Here is a 22,367-nt window from a genome sequence, read left to right on the forward strand (position 1 = left end):
GTTTTCTATTGAAGCCTGTTTACATTAAACAAACTAAAATAATATATTTTTTATTCATTTATTTTAGTGAGCAATTTTATTTCGTGAAATTGGTCAATCAATCAACTCCATCATTTTATCAAATATATAAGAATATAAGAATATGTTAGCAATCAAAAGGTGGGTACCATATTGATCTTTTAAAATTATAATTTTTTCACTCCTAGTTTTCTTAAAACCAAGAGCGGTATGGGTTTGTTGGGTCTTGAAGTTGCGAAGTAGCGTTGGCATTAGATTGAATTTTTGTTTTACCTGCCTTTTTCAGTTTGAACCCAAGTAGATAGCAGTATATCTGATATATAAACTAATGAGCTGAATTATGTAATGGTAAAAAAGTTCTTTCTTTTGAATTTAAAAATATGAAAAATATTCGAAAATAATAAAAAAAATATGTATTTTCCATTTATATTTTTTTCTATTTCCAGAATTTGCAAAGTATCATAAACATACCCAGCAAAAACTCCTATTACCAGGTATGAGAACAAGTATGCCTGCGCCAAATTGGTAACAACTTCCTCGTACATATATCAGTAGTAATACTTTTACACGGGCATGACATTGGAGGAAAGTACTTCCGTGCAAGCATACCAGCAGTCGAAAAATAAGTACTTCTCGCAAGCATACCAGCTCTCCAAAAATAATATCTTTACCATAAATAAAGGTACCCAAAAAGTGCGAACTCACCCCTGTTGTTTTGTAATCCAACACACTATACCACGCTCCACGACATGGATCTATTCAATGATGTTATTTTGTAGTATACAACTTTAGAAAACAAATGTATATTTTATTGGCAATTTTTTCTGAAATGTAATTTGGCATTACTTATCGCTACTATTAGGTTACGTTAGGTTAGGTGGCAGCCCGATGTATCAGGCTCACTTAGACTATTCAGTCCATTGTGCAGTCCACATTGGTGAACTTCTCTCTTATCACTGAGTGCTGCCCGATTCCGTGTTAAAGCTCAATGACAAGGGACCTCCTTTTTATAGCCGAGTCCGAACGGCGTTCCACATTGCAGTGAAACCACTTAGAGAAGCTTTGAGACCCTCAGAAATGTCACCGGCATTACTGAGGTGGGATAATCGCTACTATTAATCGCTACTATTAACGGTGCCCACTGTAGAGCCGAACCCGGACCTCAAGATATGATTTTGATTTCTGGTATTAATAGAAAGAATCGCTTTTTGCCTACACAGGTAAGTTAATATTTTTAAATCCCAGGTAATATTGCAAGTAGTAACTTTTTGATTACCGGTATTACTGAAAGAATCACTAGTGCTTACCCAGTTTTTGCTGGGTAATATCAAATATTTCATTGTTTTGCCATTATTTTTGTCTTTGATTGGTTCAATTTTTAATAGACGATCTCAATGTGTGGAAATTTTGGAAAGGAATTGTACTAAAATTAATTAATTATTACCGAGCTCCTTAATACACCTTTTTATGCTAGAAGACTACAACTGCAAAAGAAGATTATAAATCTGCAACCTGGAACTAAGAATTTAACTTGATATTCTATGCAGGTAAGTTTTAGCAAAATTAACTTTTAATTGAACAAAATTAAATTCGAATTATACTGTTTACTTTCAGAAAAACTAATTTAGCTTACAGGCTGCTGATTTATTGGAAATCTAGGCGCATTTACATATTAGAAGGAACATGCTGACATGGTTATTATGATAAGGAAGATAATGATTTATATAGTCTATTTTTTTCACCCTATAGTTGTTATTGAAACACAAATGACAAGAACCAAATTTATTTGTCTATTGCATAATTCAAAAAATAATAAAATATTAAATAATATGTTTTATAAGGAACACATATTTTCTTTTATTTCAAATAAAACTAAATATGATTTTGGGGGCGCAATATATAAATTTTTTGATTGAAATTTAATTGAATGAATCAAATAGTTGATTGATTTTTGTCGCGAAATTAATTAAAATTTTAATTGATTCAATTAAAACTGTGATTGAATTTTATGTTAAAAATCAATCACGTTTTTAATTGATTCAATCACACAAATAATTGATTCCGTTACAAAAGTCAATTAAATTTTTAATTGAAAATCGTGTTGGTTTTCAATCAAAATGGGTGATTGATACTATCATTTTCGTGATTGAAGACATTTCAATTAAAAAAATGATTGAATCCGCAATTTTCGTGATTGAAATCAAAAAAATTTTTTTTGTGTGTAGTTATTGGATGATACCATTTACTAAAAAGTTCGCCATTTTGGTACAGAGAAGTATAATTCCAAAAGTTCTAACTATTCAAAATAAACATCTCAACTGCCTCTGTTGAGGATATTCATAATGATACGATTTATGAACTGGTAGTACAATTTTTATACTCTAATGCCCGAATAACTCAAATCCGCTTATTCAGAATCTCTTTAATTTATCTCTTAAGTTTTTTTGCATCTTAACTGAGTACAAAAAAAGGTTCTTGTAGATATTTACACCTAACCCTCCACATGGACTGTCATAGTTGTTGATGAGTAGTAGTACGTGATGTTAATGAGTCTATTAGTAACAATGGTAAAATAACATCTACTGCAACAAAAAAACAAACACATTTAAATTTGAGTGCCAAAACCAAGAGCATGCCAACACGTCTAAAGTTTGCCAGCAAACTGATGACGGAGACTGGAAAATGATCTCGGCGCTTTTGGCCAACAACATCAATAGCCGCAACAATTACAAGGCAAGACAATTGCATTCTTTAAAAAGGCGTGAAATATGGGCTATAAAACAATGCATATCAACAACAGCAAGAAAAAAAATACCATATGAAATATAGCCATGATAGGCTATGAGAGGTATCAAATCGTAAGGGGTTTCCTTAAATTTGAAAAGTGGTCAAGCGACGTTTTCGATATTGAGAATAACATGTCCAACGAGGATAGTTGGTTGGTTGGTGTCTTATATGAGCTACTCTGAACAGATGTTTTTCTACGTTTATGATCCAAAAGAAAAACTAATTTTTTGATTTCATACAATGGAGGAGTCCTTGGTCATAGCTTAAAATTGTCACCATGACATGTTGACATGAAACGATATCTTTGAATCTTTGCAAAGGTCAATTTCATTCAACCCCCAGCATGATTTACTTTACAATTTTGTAGAGGGTGATTTCGTTAGATCATATTCTGAGTTTATAGTTTTTTTTTTTTCTTTGAAAACTTATCAGCAGGTTTTAATAAAAAAATATTTTATATTGTTAAAAATCATTAATTTTGGACAAAGAAAAAATATTTTTCTTGGACAGGAAATTCCCCTTTGTTATAAAATAGTTTCTTTATGAGCAAATAAATCCGAATTTATGACAAGTGATGCTTTAGAGTCAAAAGGAAACATTAAAGTTCCATTGTTTATGGCCTGAAATGTTCATAATCTAAATTGGCATACCTCTTTAATTTTATGGATCTAAGATATAGTCAATTTCCCAATTTCAGGCAAAACGAAAATGGTTCGTCATGACAGATGAAGCCCCTTTCTACCCCTGCGACAACGAAAAATGCTGTGCATTCAGTCTCTTATCGTTTTTCGACTACAGGTCTTGAACTATTGAACATTTTACCAAGGGAAGAATTGTAGTAGAGATTTGCGGGTGACACGCATGATTCACGTTTTAATCACGTGCGCCGTGAGCAAAATCCAAAGAAACTCTCGTGAATGTGCGTCAATGGGACTAAAAGAAATATGTCGTGCGTGAGAAATAAAATCAGTTCGTGAATGTGCGTGAATAAAATTTCTGCAAAATCACTATAGAAAATTTTATTTCTATAGAAAATTTTGTCAAAATTTTATTTCTAGAGAAATTTTTGGCACAATTTAGTCAAAATTTAGTCAAAATTTTATTTCTATAAAAATTTTGTCGAAATTTTATTTCTATAAAAATTTTGTCAAAATTTTATTTCTATAGAACATTTTGTTAAAATTTTATTTCTATAGAAAATTTTGTCAAAATTTTATTTCTATAGAAAACTTTGTCAAAATTTTATTTCTATAGAAAAATTATTCAAAATTTTATTTCTATAGAAAATTTTGTTCAAATTTTATTTCTATAGAAATTTTGTCAAAATTTTATTTTTATAGGAAATTTTGTCAAAATTTTATTTCTGTAGAAAATTTTGTCAAAATTTTATTTCTATAGAAAATTTTGTTAAAATTTTATTTCTATAGACATTTTATCAAAATTTTATTTTTATTGGAAATTTTGTCAAAATTTTATTTCTATAGAAAATTTTGTTCAAATTTTATTTCTATAGAAATTTTGTCAAAATTTTATTTTTATAGGAAATTTTGTCAAAATTTTATTTCTGTAGAAAATTTTGTCAAAATTTTATTTCTATAGAAAATTTTGTTAAAATTTTATTTCTATAGAAATTTTGTCCAAATTTTATTTCTATAGGAAATTTTGTCAAAATTTTATTTCTATAGGAAATTTTGTCCAAATTTTATTTCCATAGAAAATTTAGTCAAAATTTTATTTCTATATAAAATTTTGTTAAAATTTTATTTCTAATTATACAATTATTTTTCGAGCTTTATGGACAGATATATTAAGGAACATGGTTAATAGAGCCATTGTCAGAATTGTATTTCTCTAAAAAATTTTCTCAAAATTTTATTTCTTTAGAAAATTTTATTTCTATGGAAAATTTTCTCAAAATTTTATTTCTATAGAAAATTTTGTCAAAATTTTATTTCTATAGAAAATTTTCTTAAAATTTTATTTCTATAGAAAATTTTGTCAAAATTTTATTTCTATAGAAAATTTTGTTAAAATTTTATTTCTATAGAAATTTTGTCAAAATTTTATTTTTATAGGAAATTTTGTCAAAATTTTATTGCTATAGAAAATTTTGTCAAAATGCACTGAATTTGCATCACCTCTTAGGGTGTGGTCCAAATTCGGTGTTTTGGATGTGGATTAATAATTTTGTGATATTTTAACAAATAAACAATTTTTATATTTTTTTTTTTATGATTTTTAATGCATTCTAAAGCTTGTCTGAAACGTTTGACTTCAAATATTTTCAAAAATTCGCTATTTTTCCACAATGGATTTATCATTTTTTTCGAAAAAAAATTTAAATAAAATATGACAAAAAAAGAGAGTTATAAAAAATTTAACCAAAAGATCTTCCTGGGTAGTTTAAATAATGAACATCTTTGGAAGGTCATTTTTAGAAGTTTTTTTTTAAAGTCGTGCCTTTAAAAGAACTTCCAAATTTTTTTGCTGGGTGCATGAATATTTGACCGTCAAAAACATTTTTTAAGTTTTTTTTAAAGTCGTGCCTTTAAAAGAACTTCCAATTTTTTTTGCTGGGTGCATGAATATTTGACCGTCAAAAACATTTTTTTCGCGTTGGATACCACACAATTTGTCAATCGCTCAAAAAAGGCTCGTGTCGATTGGTCGAAAGAAATGCTCGAAAGTACAACCGCGGTGCGACGAAACAAGTTTATGACATTATGACATTACGCGACAGGTATAAATCGTGTATTTAGCAGGGATGGTCTGTCGCAAACTGTGACTTTTTTTACGAATACGGATCACCCACCACCACAATGCAGCTCTCACACATCGACTCAAACTTGGAACCGAATCACTTCGTTTTATTTCCGAACGTATAAAATAAAATCAGAACTTAACGTTTTTCGATACCTGAAGAAGCGGTCGCTATTAAAGGAAATTTATATTGTTTTAGTCTATTGAACGTGCAACAAAAGAGATCAGTGATGAAAAAAAAATATTCGAGACAGTTACGACTACAAGCTTTGGCAAAAAAGTTAAGGAAATATTAAAGCTTCAATTCCAGAAACGATTTGATGGTACTGAGAGTAATGCATTGTTTTCTATTGCTATCCCAGCAAAAAAAGAGCTTCCAAAAAAGTAGTTTGGATCCCCAATCTGTGATCCAGAAGTATTACAAACTTGGATCAGCTCCAATGAATTTTACATGGGCTTGTCATAGGACTGAAGTACTCCTTTTTTGGATCCTTTGCATTGCTTTAGAAGTTGTGCCCTGGAAGTTAATTTGAATGAAGAAATTTAAAAAGCGAAAAAATTTTTTTTCAACCAATTTCACTTTTTTTTCATCCATATTTTATTAACACTATTATTTTCCTATTATCTAATTTTTGCAATTTGAAAAACTTCTTCGCCCCGAGCAGGGGTTGAACCTGGGTTTGCAGGCACCGTAACAGAACGCCTTAGCACACTCAGCCACAAACGCCATTGAACATAAAGCGTCGAAAGGTCAATTCAAATGTTTGTGATATGATCGTAATATGACACCAAGGAATAACATTCTAATTGCTTCTCGAGATGTTCTTTATTAGTGTGAACGAAAAAATAAGAAACGCAGGTTCAAATCTCACCAGCGGCAATTTTTTTATCAAATATTTTTCTAAAAAAAGTATTTTTTTTATGTTATGCATCGTTTTTATTTTTTATTTTCGGCATATATTTTCGTATAAATATATTTCTTCCATTAAAAATCATTAAAAAAATTCTCAAAAGAACTTCCATGGAAGCGAAAAAGTCAAACGGCACAGGTTCAAATCCCAGCGGGGATGAAATTTATTTATTTTTTTTTTTATTTTTTATTAATTTTCTATTTTTTTATTAGTTTTCTATTTTTTTTTTTTGTAAACTTTAATTGTCCAAAACTTGCACTTAAAATAGCCCGATTGCGTTTTTTCTAACATTTATCCACAAGGACTGCATTGGAAGTAGAAAAAATCATTGGGGGATCCCAAGATGCGCTTTAGAAGAAATGTTTGTGGACTTGTCCAAAAGGACAGCATCGGAAGTTGAAAAAACTCGATGGGGGATTCTGGGATGGGCTTTAAAAGAAATGTTTGTGGAACAACTTCCAATTTTTTTTGCTGGGATGTTACCGGACACTCGATTTTACATTTCTGGACTCTCGATTCATCATATATATTCTTATTTCAACCGTCGAACGGAACGGACGTGTTTTTTAATAGCGGATAAAATCATCGTAATAAGTACCTACTACGAATTTCAAGTGTGGTGGGATATTAGGCCACCATGCAGAGAAATTCAAAGACATCCACTGGGTTGCTAACTTCAGGGCCCAGTGGACGAGTATCGACTGGAGTTATAGATTTGGGCAATGACCAAGAGTTAGGCCCAATTAGTCGACCTGTAGACGGGTCGACAGGTGGCGACAATTTGACAAGTCGGACCTTTTCCAAGGTAACGGCATCAAAAGGAGGTAATCCCTCACGAAAAAGATTCAAAGAACGCAGAAATGCTTTGTTTATCCTAAAGAAATTAGGATCAGTCGACCCAAGCACGTTGTCGGCTAAACAAAGCGATTCCTTAAAATGGGCTCAAGGAATTCTTGAGGCTGGAAAAAGGGAACGATCACCGGATGAGCTGCCATCCTCCAAAAGGGATCAACGATCGTTTGCTTCAGTTGCTAAAGACAGCCTTGTGATGGCTATCATTAATAAAGGAGCATTGGACGGTATGGTTCCAAAGCAAAAATGGGGGGAAATTGAGAATGCTTTGTCTGGCGTCTACTCACAGGTGCTGGAAAAGTTTCCCGGCCCATATCCTCGACACCAAGAGGCTGGTTGGTATCAAGGACGATTTAAGCTAGTCGCATTTGAGGACCAGAGGTCTATAGAATGTTTTAAAGCTGCTCTGATACTAATTGGTGAAGTTTGGGAAGGAGCTGCTCTAGAGTTAGTCGAGAAGAAAGACATACCGGCTAGACTAAGAGCACATGCGTGGATACCTGCAAACCCTCCTGACCCGGAATCTATTTTAAATAGACTGAAACAATGCAATCCAGATCTTCCAACAGCTGATTGGAAGGTTGGCCGTTTGGATGAAGTGGATGGGCCAAGACGGCATGCAGTGTTTATATTGAACACTCAGTCTTTGCCACATCTAGCAAAGTCCCAGGGCCGTGTATGTTATGGCTTTCATTATTTCCAAATGAAGGTGTATAAAAACGATCAGCTAAAGGATTCAGAAATGGACAAGCCTCTGTCTGAATCAGAAGTAAGCGGATCCTCTTGCGAAGTCGAGGGGGATACCAAGACATTTGAAGACATGGATAGATACCGTATGCGTGAGGAGGCTTCTACTGCCTCAGAACTCACCAAAGTTGAACCTATGGTTATTGCGAGAGTCACCGATATCTCTGAAGAGGACATTCTTGATGACTCGATTGAAGCGGCTGATGTGACGGTTGTTGAAAATCTCGATGGTCCTACGGATCCTCCAGATAAATCTTCATCATTGTAAGGCTGCATGTGCTACCTTAAAAGTTCTCCTGATGAAAGGGGACATAGATATAGTTCTTATTCAAGAACCATATGTTTATAAAAACAAAATATGTGAATTAATTACTCCGGGGTTCAAACTATTGCAGTATACTGGTAATGATGTAAATCGAGCCTGTATAATTGCTAAAAACGAGCTCAACTTGTTTCTGCTTCCTTCAATGTGCAATACAGACACTGTCGTTGCCAGTTTAGAAATAGCCAAATGCAAATATTGGGTATCTTCGGTCTACATGGGACATGACAGGGAGATGCCTCCATATGCCGTTAAGACCTTAGTGGAGGAGTCACTGAAAACAAAGACGAAACTCATTATGGGATGCGATGCGAATGCACATCATAGTATATGGGGTAGTAGTGATACTAATGCAAGGGGAGAGTCGCTAATAGAGTTTATTTTGCGTACTAATCTGGTAGTTTGCAACAAGGGAGATGTCCCAACCTTTGTCACTAAAAACAGGCAAGAGGTTTTGGACATCACCTTGGCCTCGCAAGAACTGAATGAAATGATATCTGAGTGGCAGGTTTTAAGTGAACACAGCTTCTCAGATCATCGCTACATCAGTTTCAAATTTGATGTTCATATCACCAAGATCATATTTCCGCCAAATGTTAGGAAAGCTGACTGGAATAGGTATAGGGAATCGTTCAATATGATGATACCGGAAATAACAGAGACAAATATGAGAAATGTGCAAGATATCGAACACGCAGTGGAGCGGATTACTAAGGCCTTCAACATCTCACTGAAAGCTGCATGCCCTAGAGGAAAGCCAAGGGGGAAACATCGACCACCATGGTGGTCGTTTCCTCTCGAGGAAATTGTATCGGAAACTAGAATAAGATGGGCGCTAAATAGCTTTGGACCATTCAAATCCCCTGGACCTGATGGAATTACTCCGGCGGAGTTACAAGCTGTAACTGACAAAATTATCCCCTGGTTGTCGGTGATATATAAAGGATGTATCAACTTATCATATATCCCAGGAAAGTGGAGGGAAACAAAAGTCGTCTTCATACCTAAAGCGGGAAAAGCCTCTCACTCGAGGGCGAAGGATTTCCGACCAATCAGCTTATCCTCATTCCTACTTAAGACTCTGGAGAGGATGATAGATATTTATCTTAGAACTAGCATCGATTCAAGTTTGTTCTCGAAACGACAGCATGCATACTCGAAGGGCAGGTCTACTGAGACCGCACTACATGAACTAGTCAGCTTTATTGAAAGCTCACTATCTGTCAAAGAATACACAATCGTGGCGTTTCTAGACATCGAAGGGGCGTTCAATAATGTCCATCCGAGCTCGATATTAAATGGACTGACAACTCTGAATGTTGATCCATGTATACTCAGGCTGTTAGACGAACTGCTAATGAAGAGACGTATTTCAGCCACACTAGGACAAGCAAACATACAAAAGTATGTGAACAGAGGCACTCCCCAAGGAGGAGTTCTATCACCTCTTCTTTGGAATGTTGCTATAAATAGCCTTCTGGTTACTCTAGAAAAAGAAAGGATAAAAGTGGTGGCATACGCAGATGATGTAGCTCTGGCAGTCAGGGGAAAATTCCCATCCACAATCAGAGATATTATACAGAGAGCCCTCCGGATGACTGAGAAATGGGCGAAAGATAATGGTCTTGGGGTAAATCCTGCAAAAACAGAAATAGTCATGTACTGCAAAGATCTCAAAACTCCCACGGTTAGGCCCATTTCCTTAGGGGGTATTGAAATTCCCTTTAGGGAGTGTGCAAAATACCTTGGCGTTATTTTGGACAGGAAGCTGAACTTTAAGCTTAATATTGAAGAAAGGGCGAGGAAGGCAACTGTAGCTTTGTACTCGTGCAAAAAGGCAATAGGAAAAACGTGGGGACTAAAACCAAAAATTGTGCATTGGCTATACACGGCAGTGGTTAGACCTATAATGCTATATGGTGTTGTAGTCTGGTGGCCGGCACTTCACCAGCCGACAAGTTTAGACAAAGTTCAGCGTATGGCGTGCTTGTGTATCTCAGGTGCATTCAGCAAGACAGGAACAAACTCCCTTAATGTCATACTGCATCTATTGCCTTTAGACATTTTTGCCAAACAGTCAGCTGCAACAACGGCTGTGCGGTTGCGCGAGCTATCGCTGTGGTCGGAAAAAAGTTACGGTCACAGTTCGGTCCTCAAAATAATGCCAGATGTGCCTAACGTAGTGGATTACACTTTGGCGAGTCCACTTTTCGACAAAAAGTTTGAGACTCTAATTCCCAACAGTGAGGCGTGGTGTACACGGACCCCGGGGAATAAAAGATATATAGATTTCTACACTGATGGCTCCAAATTGGATGGCTAAGTGGGTTTCGGAGTATATTCTAAAGATCTGGAACTTCGAATAGCGAAAAGATTACCTGATCACTGTAGTGTTTTTCAGGCTGAAATATTAGCAATAAGAGAGGTGGCGAATTGGCTGAGAAGTAATGTTCCAAAAAATGTGGGCATTAATATATACTCAGACAGTCAACCTGCAATAAAATCCTTGGACTCTGTGTTCCTCAACTCGAAAACGGCCATCGATTGCCGCAAATCTCTCAATGAGATGGCTGAGCAGTACAATATTCACCTAATATGGGTGCCTGGCCATAGGAACATACCGGGGAACTGCGAAGCGGATGAGTTGGCAAGGCTAGGGACTACCTTACATATTCCAGGGGAACTAGAATTTGTTGGTATGCCCCTAGCTACCTGCAAGCTCATGCTGCGTGAGAAGGCTGTTATGATGGCAAATGTTCGATGGGAGAATTGCAAGGGTTGTAACGACACCAAGCAAATATGGCCCCATTTCAACTTAAACCGCACACTAGATATGCTAATGTTCTCGAGACGTCAGATATCACTCCTGATATCTGCTATAACGGGTCGCTGCCTGATAGGAGATTTTGCAAAAACTATTGGCGCGAAGTATAATGACTATTGTATGAGCTGTCATGATGCGGAGGAAAAAGAATCAATTAAACACCTCTTGTGTGAGTGTCCTGCATTTTGTGTAAAGCGCAAGCAACTTTTAGGAGCATATAGCTTCAGATTACTGGCGGATCTGGAAAACGTTAACTTAAGCAGTCTGCTAATGTTTTTGGAACAATCTGGTTGGTTCAACAAAGAAGGATAATCAAGAAGGTTCAGCGGTTAAAACTAGAAGTGCCCATATGTAATAGGTACTTTTAGTTAATGTGGTATCACAATGGACTGAATAGTCTAAGTGAGCCTGAATCTTAATCGGGCTGCCACTTTAACCTAACCTAACCTAACCATCATATATATATGACGAATAATAGCCCAAGAAAAGCAGCTGTTTTTAAGGAGTTTTTTTTTCGAAATGGATTTGGGTAAAACTGAATAAAAATTTCTTCAGAAAAAAATTTTTTCTAAAATTTCCAATACCAACAAAATTTTATTCTTTTTGTTTCCAACATTTACCGCAAAAACTAATTTTCATAAAAAAATACAAGATCCCCTAGAATCATTATGAACAACATTTTGTGGTGGTTACACTTATTTAAAAGTGGTCACGTAGGCCAAAAACATTTGTCATGGTATTGAAAACTGACTTGCTAATGATCTTTAAGTCGTTTTGTTTTATCTACGCCATATTTAAAGCATGAAGTTAAAGAGATTTCATGACGTAAACAGTTTAATCGTTGTTTAGATTTTAGACAAACTCAAATAGCAAGAAAAAATTAAGACAATTAATTTAAATTTTATTAGCAAAGCATTTATCACACCACCGCCGCCACCAAGATCAGTAGCAGCACCACTACCAGAAATCAAAGTATTCCAAAAGTCATACAGTCTGTCAAATACAATGCTGGTGGTATTTGGTATGTCAGTCACTTCAGATGTAATTTGCATTATAGACTTGTATGGAAGACATTCGTGGTATGCCACTAACACGAAGAATAACTCTATTATGCACATGTATGGTATTTTGCTTAAATCTAAATGCATTTAGTACTGGGTACTTAATGTAGAACTATTAAACTAGGTCAAGGTGTCCCAAGGCCATCAAATTATACACGATAACAAATACGTGCATATTTGTATTTATTTCTTTAAACGACCACACGAAGTTTTCGTGGAGCTCCTCTATCCACCTAAGAAAAACATCAGGTTGTCGTTGATTGTGTCCACCACAGAAATTAGCATTGGAATGTAAATATATTGATTGAATTGTACTTAAGCCTTTGGTGTATTACTATAATTATATATATTACTAAAAAAAATTACAGTCACAAAAGACGACTTTCGATAATCTTCAAGAAAAATAATTAAAGGTCTGCATTGGCTTTGAGTGATCTTTAATGTACTTCCCTTAACCCATTACCGCCCTCTGTCCCCATATGAGGGCACCTGTTTAAAGTCAAACCACTATGAGCTACCCGTTATTTTTGTAATTTTAAATACACATATGACGGCTTTACACTGCATCTGATCTGGTTAAATTGTAAGGGCCGATGTTTAATGTGAACCACACCTAAACGCCAAGTTTTTTCCGAATTTTATTTGACATTTCTCTATTTCAGACTTACTCAATTTGAGCCATGGAGAGATACACAATCCAACAACGTGTTAAATGGTTCCAAGAAATGGCAACAGTGGATGATCAATTTTCTAAGAAAATCATCTTCAGTGATGACGCACATTTTCACCTCAGTGGATTCGTCAATAAACAGAATTGCCGCATTTGGGCGAATGAGAATCCAAGAGTGATTGTCGAAAAACCAATGCACCCACAAAGAGTGACTGTTTGGTGCGGTGGTGCAATGGTTAGCATCCCCGCCTTGCATACACAAGGTCGTGGGTTCGATTCCTGCTTCGACCGAACACCAAAAAGTTTTTTTCAGCGGTGGATTATCCCACCTCAGTAATGCTGGAGACATTTCTGAGGGTTTCAAAGCTTCTCTAAGTGGTTTCACTGCAATGTGGAACGCCGTTCGGAGGGGCTATAAAAAGGAGGTCCCTTGTCATTGAGCTTAACATGGAATTGGGCAGCACTCAGTGATAAGAGAGAAGTTCACCAATGTGGTATCACAATGGACTGAATAGTCTAAGTGAGCCTGATACATCAGGCTACTACCTAACCTAACCTAACCATCATCGGGCCGTATTTTTTCCAAAATGAGGCCGGCCAGGCAGTTACTGTAAATGGTGTTCGCTATCGTGAGATGATAACGAACTTTTTATGGCCCGAATTGAAAGATATGGATGTGGACGATATGTGGTTTCAGCAGGACGGTGCCACTTGCAACACAGCTAACGAAACAATGGCTCTTTTGCGCAACAAATTCAATGGCCGTGTTATCTCACGTAATAGCGATGTCAATTGGCCGCCATGATCATGTTATTTGACACCGTTGGACTTTTTTCTTTGGGGTTATTTGAAAGAAAAGGTGTACGTCGATCAGCCAGCAACAATTCAAGAGCTAAAGGATGAGATAATTCGGCACATTAACGGCATAGAACCTCCATTATGCCTCAGCGTCATCGAAAATTTGGATGAAGGTGTGCCACCGAGTTCGCGGCGCCCATTTGGCCGATATTTTGTTTCATACATAATTGAGTAATACCAATATATCATAATAAAATAAAATTACAATAATTTCCTAAATAGTTTGTGTTTTATTCAAAATCAACATCGGCCCTTGAAATTTTAACCACCCTTTATAAACAAAGACATTTGGGCGCATTTGATAAACAAGTGTCATAGTCAGTGCGTTATATTCTTGAATGTGCGTGAGTGGGATTGGCTACCACACGTATCGTGCGTGAGCGTGCGTGAATAAACATATTGCTTCGTGAATGTGCGTGAGTGAAATTTCAGTCACGCGCACAACTCTACTGTTAAGTGTATTGTAATAAAAAGTTTAAAATTTTACTACAAGGTATGTTAATGGAGATTTATGGAGAATTTCATAATTAATCTGCCCAATGTCCCCACATGAGGACACCCTTTTTTCTAAAAAGTGTCACTTTTTATACCCTCCACCATAGGATGGGGGGTATATTAATATCGGTCCATAATTATATATAGCCCCCAAATATAAACCTTTCTCCAGATTTTACCTCCGGAGCCTCTTGGAGGAGCAAAATTCATCCGATCCGGTTCAAATGTGGAACGTTGTGTTAGTATATAGGTTAATTAGGTATAGTGGCAGCCCGATGTATCAGGCTCACTTAGACTATTCAGTCCATTGTGGTACCACATTGGTGAACTTCTCTATTATCACTGAGTGCTGCCCGATTCCATGTTAAGCTCAATGACAAGCGACCTCCTTTTTATAGCCGATTCCGAACGGCATTCCACATTGCAGTGAAACCACTTAGAGAAGCTTTGAAACCCTCAGAAATGTCACCAGCATTACTGAGGTGGGATAAACCACCGCTGAAAAATTTTTTGGTGTTCGGTCGAAGCAGGAATCGAACCCACGACCTTGTGTATACAAGGCGGGCATGCTAACCATTGCACCACGGTGGCTCCCAAGTATATGGTTTCTAACATCCATGCAAAAATTAGTCCAACTCGATTCACCATTATATATAGCCCCCATATAAACCGATCCCCAGATTTGGCTTGCGGAGCCTCTAAGGGAAGCAAATTTCATCCGATCCGGTTGAAATTTGGAACATGGTGTTAGTATATGCTCTCTAACAACCGTGCCAGGATTGACACATATCGGTCCATAATTATATATAGCCCCCATTAAAGCCGTTCTCCAGATTTGACCTCCGGAGCCTCTTGGAGGAGCAAAATTCATCCGATCCGGTTCAAATTTGGAACGTGGTGTTAGTATATGGCCGCTAACAACCATACCAAATTGGTCCATATCGGTCTATAGTTATATATAGCCGATCTCCAATCACACAAAAATTGGTCCACGTCGGTTCATAATCATGGTTGCCACTCGAGCCGAAAATAATCTACCAAAATTTTCTATAGAAAATTTTGTCAAAATTTTATTTCTATAGAAAATTTTATTAAAATTTTATTTCTATAGAAAATTTTGTTAAAATCTCATTTCTATAGAAAATTTTGTCAAAACTTTATTTCTATAGAAAATTTTGTAAAAATTATATTTCTATAGAAAATTTTGTGAAAATTTTATGTCTATAGAAAATTTTGTCAAAATTTTATTTCTATAGAAAATTTTGTCTAACTGAATTATAGACGTATTTAATAGGTCTTTTTTGATTTAATATATACCACGTATGGACTTACTTACAATTTAGAAGACGGTATTAGGAGGTTTTAAGATACCTTGCCATCGGCAAGCGTTACAGCAACTCAAGTAATTCGATTGTGGATGGCAGTGTTTAGAAGAAGTTTCTACGCAATCCACATAAGCTGGCCGAACTTACGGCCGTATATACTTGTTGGATCTACATTTTCTATACCATCTCAAATCCTTCAAATTTTCTGGGCGCTATATATAGAGGAATATACACGCAAGAAAATAATTCTTTCCTCCCAAACGAAATTTTAGACAAACAAAGTTCGTTTCTCATTTGCTTTTCGCTGTAAGGAAGTGTATTTGGAAGAAAAGTATATACTTTTTGTGATAAACGTTTATTCTTTTCCAGGATGTGAAAACAATTTCATAAAGACAAACTAACAAAAAAAACATTGTTTTCTTGCTAATTGCATTTTCCCTCACATCTTTCTCACATCGTCGAGGTTTTTTAGTTCTTAACACCTTTTCCTGTAATACCAACAATGTAGAAGAAATTATACGATTTTATAAATTTTTAAAATTTTTTTACCTTACGCCTGGACGGGGAATCGAACCACGGACCATGCACTTTGTAAGCCAACACACTAACCACTGAGCTATGTACCTGTTATGGTCATCAATAGATAAATATAAGTTATATATAGCATAGCTTGCGGCGCCCACGAACCGAATAAACAAAGTTTATTTAACAGAAAGAAACATTTAGTTTGGCACCGTGGAGCAGTGGTTGCTACGTCCGACTTGCATGCCAAGGGTCGTGGGTTCGATACCTGCTTCGACCAAAGTTTTTTTTTTGTTTTTTTTTACATATGTTCCAGATATGTTCGGAAGATTCCGAAAAAATGTTCAACATTACATTCAACATATTAAATTTTGAACTGTAAAATGTGTCTAATTAAAGACCTAAAGTCAGAAAAGAACAGTGTTTGATATAAACGAAATGGACTGTGTTGTTGTTTCAAAAATAACTTTTTTTATTGAAAAAATAAAAATTTTGTAACAAACGAATTTTTTTGGTGATAAAAGTTTACAATTGTCGAAGCAATTCAAAAAACTCTAACAAAAGAAAAACGTTTTCTGTACACGTTTTCCAAACGTTTTTTTTTTCTTTGCGTGTACTCCCATATACATATATCTAAATCTTAACCGATTTTTAGCATGCATATGAGGGCAAGCTAAGATTGACTATCCCAAGTATAGATGACTGGAAGGAAAGGCGTATACCTTTTGGAGATCTGAACGTTTATACGGACGGATCGAAGATGGCTGAAGGCACGGGTATCTACTGCGAGGAGCTAGGAGTAGGTGAAGTCATATGGAATGGACAACGCATGTAGTATCTTTCAGGCGGAGGTATTTGCTATTGCCAAAGCTGCGGAGCTCCTGTTGATGAGGCCGATATTCAGAAGCGGTATCTGCTTCTTCATCGACAGCCAGGCAGCAATTTTGACAAAATTTTCTATAGAAATACAATTTTAAGAAAATTTTATATAGAAATAAAATTTTGACTAAATTTTCTATAGAAATAAAATTTTGACAAAATTTTCTACAGAAATCAGCGTTGCCAATTTAGCTTTTTTCCCGCTAGATTTGGCTTTTTTCGAAGACGTTTAGCGGGAAAAAAATGCATTTAGCTTTTAGCTTTTTTTCTGGCTTTTTTTCATGACCCTTTTAGCTATTTTTGGATTTTTTTATTTTCGACATGTTCCTATTGAAATATGGATAAAACTTCGTTTTTATCTAAGTCTTGCTGCCAGAATAAGGTTTTCCACATATTTCATAGCTCTATTGAAGCCTCAATAATTATTCCAACCTTTTTGCAGCAAATACACCTTGTTGTAAAGTTTTATCCTCATATTCATAAAAGTTATCGTAAACTTTAAATCTACTTTTACCATACAAACTTTATAAAACTGTCAGTAAATTATTAGGAATAATAGCATTTGACTCGTTTATCCTCTTTATGTTATTATAATACGTATGCTAAAGTTACTATGATATTACTAAATTAAAATAGTAGATGTGAATTGCTTTGTACACTGAAAAAATATTGTCGTGAGGCCAAAGATTTCATGTATTTAAAATACGAACGCGAATTTTGGTTATAATAGCATTTGTGAATTTTTCTTATATAAACTGTTTTCCTTGTCCAAAAGCCGATAAAATCGTTTTGTCCTTATAGTTAAGTGATTCAACTTAAAAATAGGTATCTTTTCATGAAAGAGGGCTAGGGTCAATTCTAAAAAATTCTTAAAATGAATTAAATAGTCTTTAAATTTGTGGAGTTTTTGTATCTTGACCACAAACCAAAATAGCGTTCAAAAATAGAAGCGGGGTTTGAACATTTTATTTTAAAAACGTATACACAGAATAATTTCTACTTAAAGTCGAGTCTGAACTTGGAAATTTAAGTTGTCGTTAGCACGTTTTTAAAGCACTGTGAAAGCTCATGAAGAAAAAGCTGAAAAAAAGAATAAATTCAAATTTGACTCTGAATCAATACCAAAACCATTAGTGTACAAAATCTTTGGAACCGAACATAGAAATAATTAAGGATATAAAGTTTTGAATTTGGTATTATTTTTTTAACGTCAAAAAAATGCAATAAAAAAATTCGTAGTGATAGGATCAAAACAAATCTGCTATTTATTAATGGAATGGATTTACATTTACGAAAATTGGACAACAATAGGTTTGTATGGGAAATTTTCGAATAAAAGTTATTCACAGCCTGTTTCTGTATGTCGAACGAGCTCTATCGATCGATTAAAATACATAGAAGCAGCTGATTTTTGGTTATAAATTCATCTGTTTGTTTCCATTTCAGTCGATCAATAGAGCTCGTTCGACATACAGAAACAGGCTGTAAATGAAGGATTTCCAGTAAAAATTTGTGATAGTAATCAAAATGTATCGAGTACGCAAACAGAGCTAATATGACTTAGATTTTCTTACAGTCTCACAGAAATGGAAATAAAATGAATACAATTAAAATAATATACATTTTAAGTGAAATAAAGCCTTTCAATTTGTTAAATTTCAATCAAAAATGTGACTTTTGATACAAAAAAAATTAGCTTTTTTCTAGCTATTTTTTAACATTTTTTAGCTTTTTTGGCTAGTTTTTTGGACAAATCTAGCGGTTTTTGATGAAACAATTCTGGCAACGCTGATAGAAATAAAATTTTGACAAAATTTTCTATAGAAATAAAATTTTGACTAAATTTTCTATAGAAATAAAATTTTAACATAATTTTTGATAGGAATAAAATTTTGACAAAATTTTCTATAGAAATAAAATTTTCAAAAAATTTTCTATAGAAATAAAATTTTGACAAAATTTTCTATAGAAATGAAATTTTGACAAAATTTTCTATAGAAATAAAATTTTGACAAAATTTTCTATAGAAATAAAATTTTAACAAAATTTTTGATAGGAATAAAATTTTGACAAAAAAATAAAATTTTAACAAAATTTTCGATAATAAAATTAAAAAAAATAATAAAATTTTGACAAAAAAAATAAAATTTTGACAAAATTTTCTATAGTGATACAATTTTGACAAAATTTTCTATAGAAATTAAATTTTGACAAAACTTTCTATAGAAATAAAATTTTGACAAAATTTTCTATAAAAATAAAATTTTGACAAAATTTTGTATAGAAATATAATTTTGACAAAATTTTCTATATATTTGTTCTATAAAATGTTCTATAAGAATAAAATTTTGACAAAATTTTCTATAGAAATAAAATTTTAACAAAATTGTATATAGAAATAAAATTTTGACTAAATTTTCTATAGAAATAAAAGGTTGACAAAATTTTCTATAGAAATAAAATTTTGACAAAATTTTCTATAGAAATAAAATTGTGACAAAATTTTCGATAGGAACAAAATTTTGACAAAAAAATAAAATTTTAACAAAATTTTCGATAGGAATAAAATTTTGACAAAAAAAATAAAATTTTGACAAAATTTTCTATAGAAATAAAATTTTTGACAAAATTTTCTATAGAAATAAAATTTTGACAAAATTTTCTATGGAAATAAAATTTTGACTAAATTTTTTATAGAAATAAAATTTTGACTAAATTTTCTATAGAAATAAAATTTTGACAAAATTTTCTATAGAAATAAAAGGTTGACAAAATTTTCTATAGAAATAAAAGGTTGACAAAATTTTCTATAGAAATAAAATTTTGACAAAATTTTCTGTAGAAATAAAATTTTGACAAAATTTTCTATAGAAATAAAAGGTTGACAAAATTTTCTATAAAAATAAAATTTTGACAAAATTTTCTATAGAAATAAAATTGTGACAAAATTTTCGATAGGAATAAAATTTTGACAAAATTTTCTATAGAAATAAAATTTTGACAAAATTTTCTATAGAAATAAAAGGTTGACAAAATTTTCTAAAGAAATAAAATTTTGACAAAATTTTCTATAGAAATAAAATTGTGACAAAATTTTCGATAGGAATAAAATTTTGACAAAAAAATAAAATTTTAACAAAATTTTCGATAGGAATAAAATTTTGACAAAATTTTCTATAGAAATAAAATTTTTGACAAAATTTTCTATAGAAATAAAATTTTGACAAAATTTTCTATGGGAATAAAATTTTGACAAAATGTTCTATAAAAATAAAATTTTGACAAAATTGTCTATAGAAATAAAATTTTGACTAAATTTTTTATAGAAATAAAATTTTGACCAAATTTTCTATAGAAATAAAATTTTGACAAAATTTTCTATAGAAATAAAATTTGTTGTTTTTTATTTTATTTCAGCTTAAAACCAAGCTAAGCTAAACTACAAGTGTAGCTTAACCAACAGAGGAAAAGAATGTTTGTCAAATTTATTTGGGCAAAGCCCTATAGACTGCAAGATGGAACCACGTTTCGGAATTACCACATTCCTCATCAGCATAAATTCAGGCAGTTCATTAAACCCAACAATAAGCCACACTTGAACCTTCCGAAAAAAGGTTTTGTATGATAGCCGGCTTATGCCGAAATAAATTCGAAACATACATATCTCTTTTCCTATGCCACTGTCAAATCATCGATTTAAGTTCAGTTGGCTGGGTTTATTTTGAGTGTGCTTCCTCTTCTTTTTTCATTCCATTTTCATTTCCATTTTGACAAAATTTTCTATAGAAATAAAATTTTGACAAAATTTTGTATAGAAATAAAATTTTGACAAAATTTTTTATAGAAATAATATTTTGACAAAATTTTCTACAGAAATATTATGTTGACAAAATTTTCTATAGAAATAAAGTTTTGACAAAATTTTCTATAGAAATAAATTTTTGAAATTTTTTTCTACAAAAATACTATCAAATTCCATTGGGTAATTACTCCCTATTGTAGAAGTAGTAACTTTCCCTTGTTCATGCAAGCTACAAATATTTGAAACTTCGAAACCCAAATAAATTGTCTCTTTTAGGAGTGGTCATAAAATAAAAAAATAAAATAATGAAACATTTATTTCAAAGAGACTATTGCTTTCATAACAACCACAAAGGCTGCAAAATTGTTTTTTTATTTGGTAGTTTTTTTGGTACAATTTTCTTCAAATTTGGTAGACAACCGAAAATGTGATACAGAGGGTCTTTTGCTTCAAGAATCATTAAATATCGTTAATTAACACCAACACTGCTTTGTTCCTAATGAGAATTCAGATGGTTATTTTCCTTTGACATGGACGTTTTACTCAAAAAACAAAACATAACAAACATAAGACTTCAATAAATCTTCATATGGAAAATTTCATGGAAGTTGGGAGTGAGCTTCGTCCCCACGGCTCATTTCAGTATGTTGAACCCACCATCGTCAATGTTGCTTGATATATTATCCCTCTAATGCCCCATTTTTCCTGCAAGTCGATAAAATAGTGCAGGTTTACGACAGTATATACTGCAAAGTCTCTTGTAGAGTTTTGACTATGTTTTCTTTTTATTCTGCGCATTTTTATTGTCTTTAGGTGAGTTTTACCAAAACCTTCCCGTTTTATCGAAGACTACCATTAGGGCATTATAGGCCGTTATTTCTGGCTCACGTAGACTATTCTGTCCATTGCGACAACGCAATGGTGAACTTCTCTTATTACTGAGTGATGCCCGATTCCACTTTTACTGAGAATGGAAACTGGGATTGAACCCATGACCATATGCGAGACGGTATACATTGCACCAAGAATGCTAATATGTATATTATTATAGTATAATTGATCTACAATTATATTTGAAGATAGTTTCAATTAAAGGCCGGCACTAAGTTCTCGTTTCGCTAATGAAATCATAATCAAGGTTTCTTTCCCTTTCCCTCTAAGCTATGCTACGTTTTGCAAAGAGAAGCTATACCTTTATTGTTATTGCGGTACACCGGAAGTTGCACTAGTGAAACACAAAGATAATACCACCCTTAATTTAATTTCCCCTTTGAAACCAAGATACAAAAGCTATTGCTTCCGTTATTCGATAAGTGCCTCAAGATAGACATGACTTTCATTCATATTATGGTAAATCAAAATATTGTTTATATAAACATGCCTTTAATTGATTACTCGTATTTTCGATGACGGAAATGTTATGCACCACTTTAATACAAGACTTTCTTGAAAATATTTGTCCACACTTAATTATTTTGAATATTTGCACAGTTCCCGAAATTCTTGAGTGTTTATGGCGGCAATTGAAGTCGAT

The 22,367-nt window shown here is 33.4% G+C and overlaps 1 long non-coding RNA gene across 1 annotated transcript in view; it reads right to left on the reverse strand.

The window, feature by feature from the left end:
• The window catches only part of LOC142242863 (uncharacterized), a 252,367-nt gene extending 230,004 nt beyond the window's left edge, over window positions 1-22,363 (reverse strand). The window contains exon 1 of the long non-coding RNA XR_012724217.1: window positions 22,215-22,363. This is a non-coding gene — a long non-coding RNA (uncharacterized LOC142242863). The remainder of the gene's footprint in view (window positions 1-22,214) is intronic.
• Between the last annotated feature and the right edge of the window lie 4 nt (window positions 22,364-22,367).

This window comes from Haematobia irritans, chromosome 1 (genome assembly GCF_050003625.1).
Source record: "Haematobia irritans isolate KBUSLIRL chromosome 1, ASM5000362v1, whole genome shotgun sequence".
NCBI classification, from domain to species: Eukaryota; Metazoa; Arthropoda; class Insecta; order Diptera; family Muscidae; genus Haematobia; species Haematobia irritans.